Genomic DNA, 13,333 nt, shown 5'->3' on the forward strand with positions numbered 1-13,333 from the left:
AAGCAGAAGTTCTAGAGGTCCTGGTAGGATATAAATCAGCAGTTCTGGAGGTCCTGGTAGGATATAAAAGCAGCAGTTCTAGAGGTCCTGGTAGGATATAAAAGCAGAAGTTCTAGAGGTCCTGGTAGGATATAAATCAGCAGTTCTGGAGGTCCTGGTAGGATATAAAACCCGCAGTTCTAGAGGTCCTTGTAGGATATAAAACCAGCAGTACTAGAGGTCCTGGTAGGATATAAAACCAGCAGTACTAGACTATGTGACAACCAGGAATAGTTTGGTGACCACCGGAGAGACGGGTGACAGCCGGAATGTAGACGGCATCCCGGGCCCCTGATTCAGCTGCTATCAATGCATTGAATGGGACATTATCACCTTTTATTAGACCATTGAATGGGCGAAGTAGGCGACATACTGACCTACCCGCGATTTATCAGACCATTCATTGGGTGTTATCAAGACATACTGACCTACCAACGGAGATGACTTCGGTTTTGGTTTTGGTTTCGGACCATGACGGAGGCGCGCAGTCTCAGGCGAACTGTCACCCCGTGAAGGACCACCGAGGGAGTTAAAGCAACCGAGTTGTCGTCCTGAACGGTGTGACGTTCGCCTGAGCCTACTCAGCGCCGTTGGAGTTATGTACCGATAGGCACAGAATCGTAAATATTGTTGTGGGAACTGCTCCGCCTCCAAGTAGGTTGGTAGCTTGATCAACCTCGACTGGGTCACCTGGGCGAGGGTGTATGTTGTTGTTGCGAGACCCGAAACACCCTATGACCCCAGGCTACAACACCGATGACACGTCCCAGTTGCATCCATGTGATGTTTTTCTTTATAGAGGTCCTGGTAGGATATAAATCAGCAGTTCTGGAGGTCCTGGTAGGATATAAAAACCAGCAGTTCTAGAGGTCCTGGTAGGATATAAAACCAGCAGTTCTAGAGGTCCCGGTAGGATATAAAACCAGCAGTAATAGAGGTCCTGGTAGGATATAAAACCAGCAGTACTAGAGTTCCTGGTAGGATATAAAACCAGCAGTACTAGAGTTCCTGGTAGGATATAAAACCAGCAGTTCTAGAGGTCCTGGTAGGATATAAAACCAGCAGTACTAGAGGTCCTGGTAGGATATAAAACCAGCAGTTCTAGAGGTCCTGGTAGGATATAAAACCAGCAGTAATAGAGGTCCTGGTAGGATATAAAACCAGCAGTACTAGAGGTCCTGGTAGGATATAAAACCACAGTACTAGAGGTCCTGGTAAGATATAAATCAGCAGTAGGATATATTTTACAGATGGCTATAAGGAAATCAAATAATTCTATTCATGTCTAACATTTGGATGCATGTTGAGTCTTCATCAAACAGAGTTATGGAGACATTCTTTTATATACAGTATGTTCATCTAATTACTGATAATCAGGAGATAAAACACAGGTTGGAGGAATGAAGAGGAACCACTGGGCTGCATGTGGCCAGGGTTAAGTAATAATAGGAAAGAAATCCATAAAATAAAACATTAAAGACATTAAGATCAGTCTTTATTGATTCCCATGGTGAATTTGGGTGTAATAGCATCACTGCTGTAGGCATGAAACAAGATTACAACTAAGACTCAAATAAAAATAAAAGGGGAAAATAAATAATAAAGCTTGAATACAAAAAATAAAAGTAGTAGTCTTACCTATAGCCCATCAGCACTTGAACTGACCGGGACAGCAGTGTATATATGAACGATTACGAAATCTATAGAAAACGTAAAATGCTGTGTGCTCTTGATTAGAGCCTATAACCTGGCCTATAAAGTGGATGTGTGGTTCTCACGAATACATAGATTCTTGAAGACGTGCAGTATATTTTGCTGCGATATACCGATGTAATTGGGCTACCGGGCCATTATGTGTGTAAAGGACTGAACCTAGGTTGAAAAATCTTGTGTTACATACATTGTGTTAATCCCTAGAAACAAACATGAAACAAAGATGTTTGTCTTTCTGCATCATCAATATATAGAGAGTATCTTGTCCAGCAAATAACAAAAATAGGAACAATTTGCTGTATAAATCGGCAGACAAAAAGAGACACAAACTGAAAATAAACTTGAATGGCAAAAAACTAGCAACTCTCAAACTAGCAAAATGTTTTAATTCAATCCTTGACTTGTTGAACTTGTGTGCTTGAAGTTATCCTTCTGTCTTCATATATCTAATGTATATGTACAGACTGTCAGCAGTGGATGTGAGGCTGATATATGTACAGTGTCAGCCAGCCTAGACAGTAAGGGTCATACATTATGTACATGTCAATCAACAGTAAATAGATCGAGCAATATACAAACAGTGAGTTGTCAAACTAACAGGCAACTGTCATACTTAAGTGTACATCCATAGTCCATGAACCATGTGCCAATGAAAACAGGGCTAATTAATCCAAGAACATAATTTTGTTGCTGTCGGGCAGAAACCTCATATGTCCGATCCACATTTCAAAAAGTCATGTTTTGTTTTCTCCCCGTAAAATTAATCTCCTACTTACAAGAGTCACACGAAAGTAGTGAAAATAACAGATCTAAAAGCTCACAACTGTGAGCTTGTGGATCGACTATTTTCACTATTTTACATTTTTGTTAAATGGTAATAAAAAAGTTTAAAGTTATAACAGTTTTGGACATACAGGGTTTCCACCTGACAGCAACGATTCCCTCTATGGAGGGCACGGGGAGGTTTGACACCCCCAGATCCTAGTGGAATCTACTGCCCTACCACCGGCATCTGTTAGATCTGTCATAATAATCATCCTCATCATCATCGTATGAATCAGAATCCTCATTTTCCTCATCTTCCTCGTTTTCATCATCATCTTCATCACTATCCACGGGTGCATGATCTTCATCAACCACGGGTGCATGATCTGTCCTCAGCTTGAGAGAGACACAGAGGAGTTTGTAGCGACCAGGAGTCATCTTTCCCACAGTCTCCCACGTGTTCGTCTCTTCACAGTAGCGTTCGATGTTCTGGGGATACCTACATGAAGAGAAGCAAACCGATAATGGCATCAGACAACGTCACACTGGTAAGAGCCAGTGTGCGCACACAGGCTGGCTTCACTAGAAACCGGCCGCTCATAAGATGCATAGCAGTGAAAAGGGAGCACCCCAAGCGAGTGAGTTTAGCAAAAAACGAAATGTGGAAGAGCTAATCAGCGTCTTCGGTCAGGGCCCTGTGATTGACAGACGCTGATTGGCTCTTCCACATTTTGGTTTCTGCAAAACGCCCGCCCAGCGCTTGGGGCCAGACCGGTCTGCAGAAGACTCATGATAATGTGAATTCACGCTTCATGACCACGCCTGCCTGCTCGCCCAGCTGCCGGCACTAAAGCCAAATGTATGCTTGTGCGCAGAGACCGGCCGAGAATAGCACACCTACAAGCTCACGTTGTGAACTTGTACAACGGGTATTAACTGTGTTGTGCTACAAAGTATATGTCTCGCTAGGGACTGCCTCACCAGCCTACACACAAGAGGACGTTGAGTGAACAGAAACCAGCGCTCTTCAAAATAGTTTGGGGGTCTGTTGGGAATTGATTACATGCAACCCACACCTGTGCCTGCAGTGTCATAAACAAATAGTTGGTCTAATAGACAAGAGAAACGTCTGGTGTGGAAAAGAAGACACCTTTTCCCAGACATTCATGGAGCAGCCGTGTGTTACCTGTCCGTGTCGTCCCGCCCTCCCAGTACGTAGATCTTTCCATCCATTGCAACCGCGCTATGCATGTAGCGTTCCACTGGCATGGAGGCACAATAAGTCCACTGGTTGGTTTTGGGGTTGTAACATTCCATTGAGCAAGCCGCGATCATATAAGGATAACCCACGTTGCCACCTATAGATAAACAAGAAGACCATAAGGATAATTTTATTTTATATATAATTAAAGGTTTTTCCCAATTCTCAAGAATGGGTGAAAACTGACCACTGTCTACGAGCCTTTAAGAACAGTTTTGATACCTGTAACGTAGATCTTTCCATTCAGAGTGCAGGCAGCCGAATCATTACGCCGAACATGCATAGGAGCGACTTCCGTCAGAACGGATGTTTCAGCGTCGTACTTGGCCACATGGGGTGGAGCTATCTGCTTACGAGGTGACATGCCACCTAGGGCCCAGGAGAACACACACACACACACACACACACACACACACACACACACACAATTCAGGAGAACAGGTTTTTCAGGGGGGCTCTCGAACCATTCAGTTATGAATGCCCCCATAGTGTCTTATTGTGAGGTTGTAGATCTGCTATTTTTTAACATAAAAAACTAAACAAAATAGGAACACCAGGGTTAATGTGACGCATAAACCTGTTCCATACCAATAAAATAGAGTAGTCCATCTAGAGCCACCACTGTAGCAGGTTTATAAACATCAAGATCGGCATCAGCGTAGGCTGCCACACCGACAGACTCTGTGAGCTGCCAGGTGTTGGTCTTGGGGTTGTAGCGCTCCAATGAGTCTTCACTCTTGTTACCCCCTTGGCCGCCCACTGCAAACACATCTCCATCCAGCATCACCAGCCCTATGGACCATGAGAGCAGGGAAACAATACCAATAAAACTGATCATTTAGCAATTATTCCGAAACAAAGTTAAAGATAGGGCAATAGATCATTTTTAATTTACTTGAAATTCAAATTGAAATTAAATGAATGTGAAAAAGCAAACAAAAAAAACTGTGCCTATGTTATTGTGCCCAAATTATTAACATATCGCTACATTCGCTACTACCAGTTATAGTTAGCAAAACAGTTAATTTAATTGGATAACTAGAAAAAGGGCTCCTCGGAGCACAGGTCTCCGCCAGGTCAGGTAGGTTATTGTGGGCCAGCAATGTTGATGGAATATGAAGAATCGGACAGATCCATCTTGATCACATGATTATAGAGATAATGTGTACCATTTTGCGTGTTGCACAAAATCTGTAGGAGTAATATCAAAACATTTGTTTTGCTGAAATCGGCCTCCTGGTGGCGCTATGATAGGGCAATGTCAAAAGGGTGGCATGTTCCTCAACGTAGTGCGTGCAAGTTTCACCGCAATCGTACGCTGTGTTCATGATTTGAGGCATTTTGTTCAAAACGGGACCACTCCTGCAAACTTTAGATTTTGTGTCAATTGTCAATTTTAGCCAATCAGGCTGGAATATGAAAAATCAAACGGATCCATCTTGATGTGATCATGTGTAACGATTTGCGTGAAATTTGGATAAAATCTCTCAAAATGTTTTACATAGGTCGGCCTCCTGGTGGTGCTATAAAAGACAGATGTGAAAAATGCAGGGAAAAGGTTTTCCTTTGGCCCCTAGGGAGTGCACATACAAAGTTTTACGCAGATCGGTGCAGTTATAGGTAAAAACGTGATTCGGCCTGTTATAGCTCCACCATTTCTTCCTCGGCATAGTGGAAATGCGCATGCAAAATTTCACGGAATTCGCACGCTGTGTTTATGATTTGAGGCATTCTGTTCAAAACACTCACGCAAACTTCAGAAGCCAATCTTAGCCAATCAGGATGGACTATGGAAAATCTGAAAGACCCGTTTCGTTTAATGACTATAGAGATTTTGCTTACCGATTTGCGTGATGTTTGGACAAAATCTGTAGGAGTAATATATATATTTTTTTTTTAATCGCCCTCCTGGTGGCGCTGTGACAGGCCAATCTGAAAATGCCAGTGCAGAGGTTCTGCTCTGGCATCCAGGGAGTGTGCGTGCACAGTTTCGCTGCAATCAAACCAACGGTGCCGGAGATTGGCTGGTCACAGACAGATGGACACACACGCACGGACAGACGGATGGACGGACAGCGTACAAAACATAGTCTCTGCCATGCCTTCGGCCTGACGGAGATAATTACGTGATGTTTGCATTGTAGTGTGTTGTGTAGTTTTTGGTTAACAGACAGAATTTTGCTATTTTTCAAGTATAAGTGGCAGAACAAATATTCCCAGGAAATGCTCTATAAATATACAGTATTTGTCCTAATGTGAAGAAGAATGTTACTCTAATGGTAATCCCAAAATAGGAACGACAAGATTTTGACAGTCTTACTCAAGAACATGCGTGGCTCATTCATGGGAGCCATCTTCAACCAGGAGTTACGGTCAACTTCATAGCGCCATAACTCTTTATTGCCTGAACCAGTGCGCCGTGAACCTTTTTGTATGACGAATCCTCCGGCCAAATACAGAAAGGAGCCTATGGTGGAAGCAGAGCAGAATTAAACCAATTAATGAGTTAAGCCTCGACTGTTAAAGAAAAGTAGTCTTACGCATGCACAACTTAAAATGGCTTCACATACAGTATAGTCTGTCTCCTTCGTCTTCTATACTACTGTGAAAGCCAAGAAATGCCATGCTTTCATCAGCTGTATAACTCTGTAGTTACTAGAGTTCTGTAAATTGCCATTGTTCTTGAGAATCGGTACCAGTATACTTAGTTTCCACTGCTTAGGACACATTTCAGTCAGTTTCTAAGATCGTGTTGAACAATTTAGTGAAGAACTCCACTGCCGTCTATAAACAATCGACACTTTCCCCTGCTGTCACCTTGTCGCCGATCTCTTTCAGACTAGCCCTCCTACATACAATATAGTCCACCTGTGTGCTTCTACCTCCACTCTTATGTTACCCTGTGTTCCTCCCTCTTCTTGAAATACCGTAGGTGTTCACTAGGGGTGTGCTGATATATCGCAAAATACGTTTTCGTGATATGTATCGTTTTGGCAGTTTAAAAAAATAAAATAATGCAAAAACAGAAGTACCGTATTTGTTTTCATTTGCTTTTTTTCCTCCCCATATATTTTCATAATAAAAAAGTGCCATATATCGTATCGTATCAATATTGTGAGCCCAATATCGTGTATCGTATCGTATCATGAAATCAGTGTATTGGCACACCCCTAGTGTTCACCATCACCAAAGCCATTTCCATCCTTTTTGCACCATCTGTCCTCCTTGGTTTATCTCCTTAACACCACACCTACTCATCACCTATTCATCCCCTCTGTTCCCTTCACCCACATGCCCACTGAGGTGTGCTCCAATCACACTCTCTCTCACTTGGGTGTCTTCTCTACCACTTCATCCAAATCACTCCAGAATACTCAAGTCTTCCATTACACCCCCCAACCTGCATTGCATATGCACTGACATGTTATCATTACAGCTTCATACTCCGTCTGATTGTCTCCTCCAAAACGATGGAGCGTGCACACTTTTTTTTTTATCATTTCACCCACTGCTTTACGCCTGTAAGACTGTGATGTGACAAATACAATTCTGAACGCTGTTGGTACACATTTGCTTTCAGATTATACAGACCCATGGATTAAAGCAAAATAAAACTGAAAATGTTTTGTCAGGCTTATTATGGCCTAATATAAGATTTGTGAAACAACGTGAAAGGAGCCCCCTCACTAGCGTTGTGTTTCAATTAGCACAATATGTAGAATTATGTTTTGGTAGCCATACAGCCAACCAGTTGAATAAATTGCAGAAATTGCAAAATAATGTCGGCCATACCTGCAGCATGCACTGACAAAAAAGGATAGGATCATTTTAGGATAATTTTGTATTTTAAAACAAAATGCCAGACGCCAGTGGGTTAACCTGTGCTTTTATGAAAAATCTGATATCAGGATTTTCTGGAAGATTGAACATGCATTCTTTTGCTAGTTTGACCACCTCACAATACTCTTTAATCTGAAAATAACTAAATAAACAAAAATAGGCTATGTACAAGCTTACAACACGTCTCAGTGTGGCGTGTTGTAAGCTTGTAGATTTCCGGTGCATGGCATGCATCCATAAAAGACATGCCGACTTCTACGGAATCCAAATGACTGACATCAGTCGTGGTGACTGAGAACTATAATCCATGCAGACCTCAATATGTTTCCAGTCCACCCCATGGTAGTATAACAGTTTGAACCACACTCTGGATACTTCCACCTGCTCTCTTGGACGCACAGTATATATATATATATATATATATATCTTAGCCTGGCATGGCCAGACTAATGTCACTGCGTAGATATTAGTCTGGAATCTCTGCGTGGAACCTGCACTTCCGAGGGGCAAATAAAAAAAAATGACCCTGGTGATAAACCTGCCCCATATTTGCATACTGGGCCCGGATTGGTCCCTCACAACTTCGGAGGGAGAGACAACTTCGGAGATATATCTACCTTTCTTCTTTCCATCATATCCCCTTGCTCAAACCCTTGCTTTTACCAGTCATAGTGCCAACATTTCAAGTTCCGACTTTCATTTAAAAAAAATATAATAACGTTATTTAGATTTGTTTTTGCTTTTTGTTTGTTGAGCAAAAGATTTCATGTTATTTAGACAGCATGTTGTTTCGACAGATGATAGGTTTGGCTTTTACCTGGTATCCTAGCTTCTTTGTAAGCACTGCCCTTTGCTCATTGCATTCTATTTAAGAGACTGCATCGCTACAGATCAGTTCAGAGGTAAAACAGAGTAGGATCCATTACAGGTCCCAGGTTGATTGAGTCAATCTCACCTGACATAACCACAGCATGCCAGGAAACTTTCAGAGGCAGTTGTCCCAGAGTCCTCCACCGATTGGTGAGGGGACAAAAGCTCTCGACTGTGTGAATCCACCCGGCCTGAGTCTCAGCGCCCATCATCATGATCACTACAGCAAGCAGGGGAGACAAGAGTAGAGAAGTAGAGGAAACCACATTTATTAAAAAACTAGAGAGCATCTCACAGGCATGCTGGATAGATGTTGAGTTTACCACATTTTAATCCAAAAGTAGCAGATCCACAAGCTCACAACACGTCACAATGCAAAATTCGCTATTCGTCGTACAGGTGTATAGGGCTTAAGTGGATCCAGCGGTCCGCACGTCGATGTAGTCGCATCATTAATGTTAAAATGAATTTCCGATTCATACGTGTTCATCTTTACACCCCTACCAGGTATGTTTGCACATTGTGGGGATTTATGTCAGCAAAAACTAGAAAAAGCTTGATGTATTTTTTTTGCACCATCATCAGCTGTACCATGCATCATGCGTGTGTTCAGCAGGGTACCTGTGGTCCTGCGTGGGCGTGCTGTTTTACAGTACGGCCGATCCTTGGCCTCAGAGATGAACCTCTGGCAGCCCTGGTTTTCTTTCACCACCTCCAGAGACTCAATCACTCTGTCGATGTAGGAGGGGCTGATGAGAGGCAGACGGATTTGCTCAAGCACCTTAAAGAACACATAGAACTCATTATTTTATAGTCCAACTGGATATTATAACATATACAACATATAACAATCATGCATAGTCATATCAGTCACCAGAACCAAGGACGGGTGTTTTCAATGAATCCATCATGGTTAAAAATGGAGTTTGAAGTTACAATAGGAAGGGGGCGTAAACACTGGAAACTTAAAAACTGTCTGGGGTGCTCACAAAAGCCTGAGTAGACGTTACAATGACCCCGAACATGTTTGAAAGTGAAATATCCCTTTAAGCCCTTCTTATTTACATTGTGTGTACAATTTATAGTATGGTGTTGGGTTCACGTGAAAGCCAAGGCTGATTTGAGTGTCATTCCCTTAACAACAGGTCAATAAATGTGTGGTAATTTACCTCAAAGTAAGGGCTGAAGGAGGCCAGTACGTAACGATGGCAGGGGAACTCCTGTCCCTCACAGCACAGAATCACATCACACAAGGTAGTGTTGAGCCGCAGCCTGTTGAGGCCCTCTAACACCTTGTTAGGATGGCTGGAATCCACAAACATCCATTCTCTATCATCCACTGAGGATAGATGTACGCTGGTGCCGTCCTTCTGAAGTGCAACAGACAACATCCAGAAGGAGATTTATGAATCAGAAAAATAGACAACTATCGGTGAGTAATGTCGCTGATCTTGAGTCCTTGTGTACCTTGCGAAATGTCATATTTGTCCTTGTACATCTCAGTGACAGTTTAATGAGTCAACACAACACATTATAGGTTTCCTATAGAGCACTTAAGTCTGACATCACCGCCACTAGAGGGCGCTATCCCCCTGGATCAGTTATTTTTTACATTGGTAATCCCATAAGAGAAGAGATTGCATCATATAAGAACTGTGTTTCAAAAATAAACAAATCAGCCCGGCGAAATTACTCGTATGGATATGAATCATCAACTGACGGTGAAGAATAACTAATTTATCCAAATAAAAAAATGAATAAAAAAAATCTCCAAGCACAGACATTATCAAATGTAACTTAATCATATGATTAATTTAACTTAATCATAAACGACAGTCACATAAATGACAAATCACCGGGCTTATTTGTTTATTTTTGGAATGCAGTTCTTCATATGACGCGATCTAAGATTTTCCTATGGGAATTTCAATAGAAGAAATACTTCCGTGACCCAGGGGTAGTGACGTCAGGACTGCTGTACGTCAGGACTGCTGTACTCCATTGGTTTTCCAGTTAGCTTATTGACCTGGCAGGGTACTCTACAGTGATGTTTCTCATTTACCCCTCTCCATGTTCCCCTTACCCTCCCATCAGCATCAATCTGTCCTAAACACCCCCAAATAAGCCCCTTATCCTTCCAATCTGCACCAACCTTTACCAAACAGCTCCAAACCCTCCTAATCCTAGTCTCCTACTAAAACGCAGCCAAAGAGGGTGACCACACCGAGATGTGTCACTACAGGCAGAGACACTTCATAAACGCCTTGAAAAGCAGCCAAACAGATTGACAGGCATCCAGTTTGTATTCTGTTCACACCTTTTTGCCCAGTCTCCCTTTCTTGGCAGCCTGTGGTGATCCACTCTGGCAGGCAGCAGCCATGGCTGGGGTGAGGTGAGGGAAGCGACTGCAGAGAGAACACACAGTACTGTTAAAACTGGTTACACAGTAAAAATCCTCCCTGTTCACATGTCTTCATCTTTTTTTTAATCAGCTGTTGATAACAGCAATTTAAATTCTCTTTAGGCTAATAGGCATAGTGAAATGAGGTTGTATTGTGTTGAGATGTGATGGTGTGAAGTTACTCTCACCACATTTAAAATGCAAAGTAACCGCGTATTGACTTGTCAGCCTATTATGTTGTCATCTGATATACTACTGAAGCTTTATTTATTAATCTGATATACCGAAGCTTTATTAAATCAGTGGAGATTGGTTGAGAACATCCAAGTATTTTTCAGTAATTTCCTGGCTACTGCACACGGTTCAATTAACAGGCATTTGTATCTGGGAGCTGCCCAGTACAACCAGTTTTCTACGGCTAGCTTTTCTATTTGGATGTATGGGCTGTCAAGGGTTGGTATATTGCAACCTTATATTCCAGATATAAAAAATAGGATATAGTTGCAATGTGGGCTATTTACACATCACAAGACTGCAGCATACCAGCATTAATATTACATTAATGGTATCTGTCTATGGAAGAAAACAGATTCATGACTCGCATGCCATACAGGCAAAAATAATGTCATGTAAATAAATACTGAAGTTGTTCAAAAACTTAAAATGTGTCAAAAAAAATTGAATAAATAAATCTACAAGTCCACTCAATGTATTAATAGTGCACATACAGTACCGTCTACTCTACTTGTCATTTTTCTATTTCCATTTTTAACTTTTGTTTTTATTGTGTTCAAAATAATGACGTGAGTGGTTTTTTTTGCTCGGTGTCCTGAATAGCCATGGTTCATCACAAGCGTCATGGCGCAACTTGTACCTGGTTTTGGCACTTTCTCCATTTACAACCCGTACATCTACATAAACGTTCAGGTTTCAAATATTAAGTGCTTACCCAACGGCCACGGATGTAACAAGTTAAAACTCTCGGGTCTAAATACCCGTATCTTCCGTATTGTTCAATAAAAAGCATTTTAATCTGATCGGCGGCATTTCCTCATAGAGTTATAATGTATCAGAGTGCAGTACACCTCCCAACCGATAGGGTCACGTTGGTTGAACGCATAGGGAGGACGTTTTTAGAACATGGCCACCGATCGGATTAAAACATTTTTTATTGAACAATACGGAAGATACGGGTTCTTAGACCCAGGCGTTTTAACTTATTACATCCATGGCTATGGGGTCAGCACGTTATATTTGAAATCTGATCGTTTATGTATATGTACGGGTTGTAAATGGAGAAAGTGACAAAACCAGGTACAAGTTGCGCCATGACGCCATGACATGACGGTCATGTTTCAGGGCTATGGTCCTCCTGATAGTTTAACTTTTTAACTTTTACTGAATTCAAATGTCCTGTAAATTCGTTAATTTTTTCGTAATCATTTATATAAAGTATATTGAATTGCCTTGTTGAAATGAGCTACAAATAAACGTGTCTTTTATGAGTTTCTTCATTATTTGAAGAAATATTGGTTTAGGAAAGCATGGAATGTATAAAAACTGCTCAGCTCAAATAAACATACCTCGTCCTCACAAGTGTGAATCACGACAGCCGGTCCAAAAAAACTGCAATGACTTTGTTATTATAAATGATGTTAATTAAATAAACATCGAAATATCGGCTTTTAAACGTTTCAACTCCAAGCAAAACAAACGCCGCTTGTCAACTTCAAGGGGAGGAGGTGTAACCACTAAATGTGTCCTGACCAGTGTTGCCACGTTGTGCGAGAGAAACAAGCAACCAGGTATATAAAAACAAGCCCAAAAGAAGCAATTCAGTGCGCCTAACTGAGCACTTTCAACCTATATATTGTATACATTGAAAATAGCAGATCTACAAGCTCACAACTTATCGCGATGCGAAGCGTTGTGAGCTTGTAGATCTGCTATTAAAAAATAAATTAAAACATTTGTGGAATATTTGGAATATTTTTGAACATTACAACACAAATCTGATACCGAGCTCCCTGGCACAAAACATTTTCAGATGGGGGTTAGGGGACAAATACATATTAACGTGGGAGTCCTTGACATGTAAATGTTTGAGAACCACTGGTTTGAATAATAAACAACATTTGAAATTAAGCCCAAATAATCAACTGCACGCTAGAAACAAGCCCAAATAATCAACTACACGTTAGAAACAAGGTCAAATAAACGACTACACTTTAGAAACAAAGCCCCACAAACCGCAACACAGAAACAAGCCCAAAGTCGCTTATAATAAGCGGACATGGCAACACTGGTCCTGACAACACACGCAGTCATCATGGTTCCGGACACAAACCATGTAAATACAATAACAGTTCCATGAAATACATGATATTATTATTTATCATATCAACAATGTTTCAACAATATTTATTCCTCGTAATAAAATAAAA

The sequence above is a fragment of the Gymnoscopelus braueri genome (genome assembly GCF_963280865.1).
Source record: "Gymnoscopelus braueri genome assembly, chromosome: 13".
Lineage (NCBI taxonomy): Eukaryota > Metazoa > Chordata > Actinopteri > Myctophiformes > Myctophidae > Gymnoscopelus > Gymnoscopelus braueri.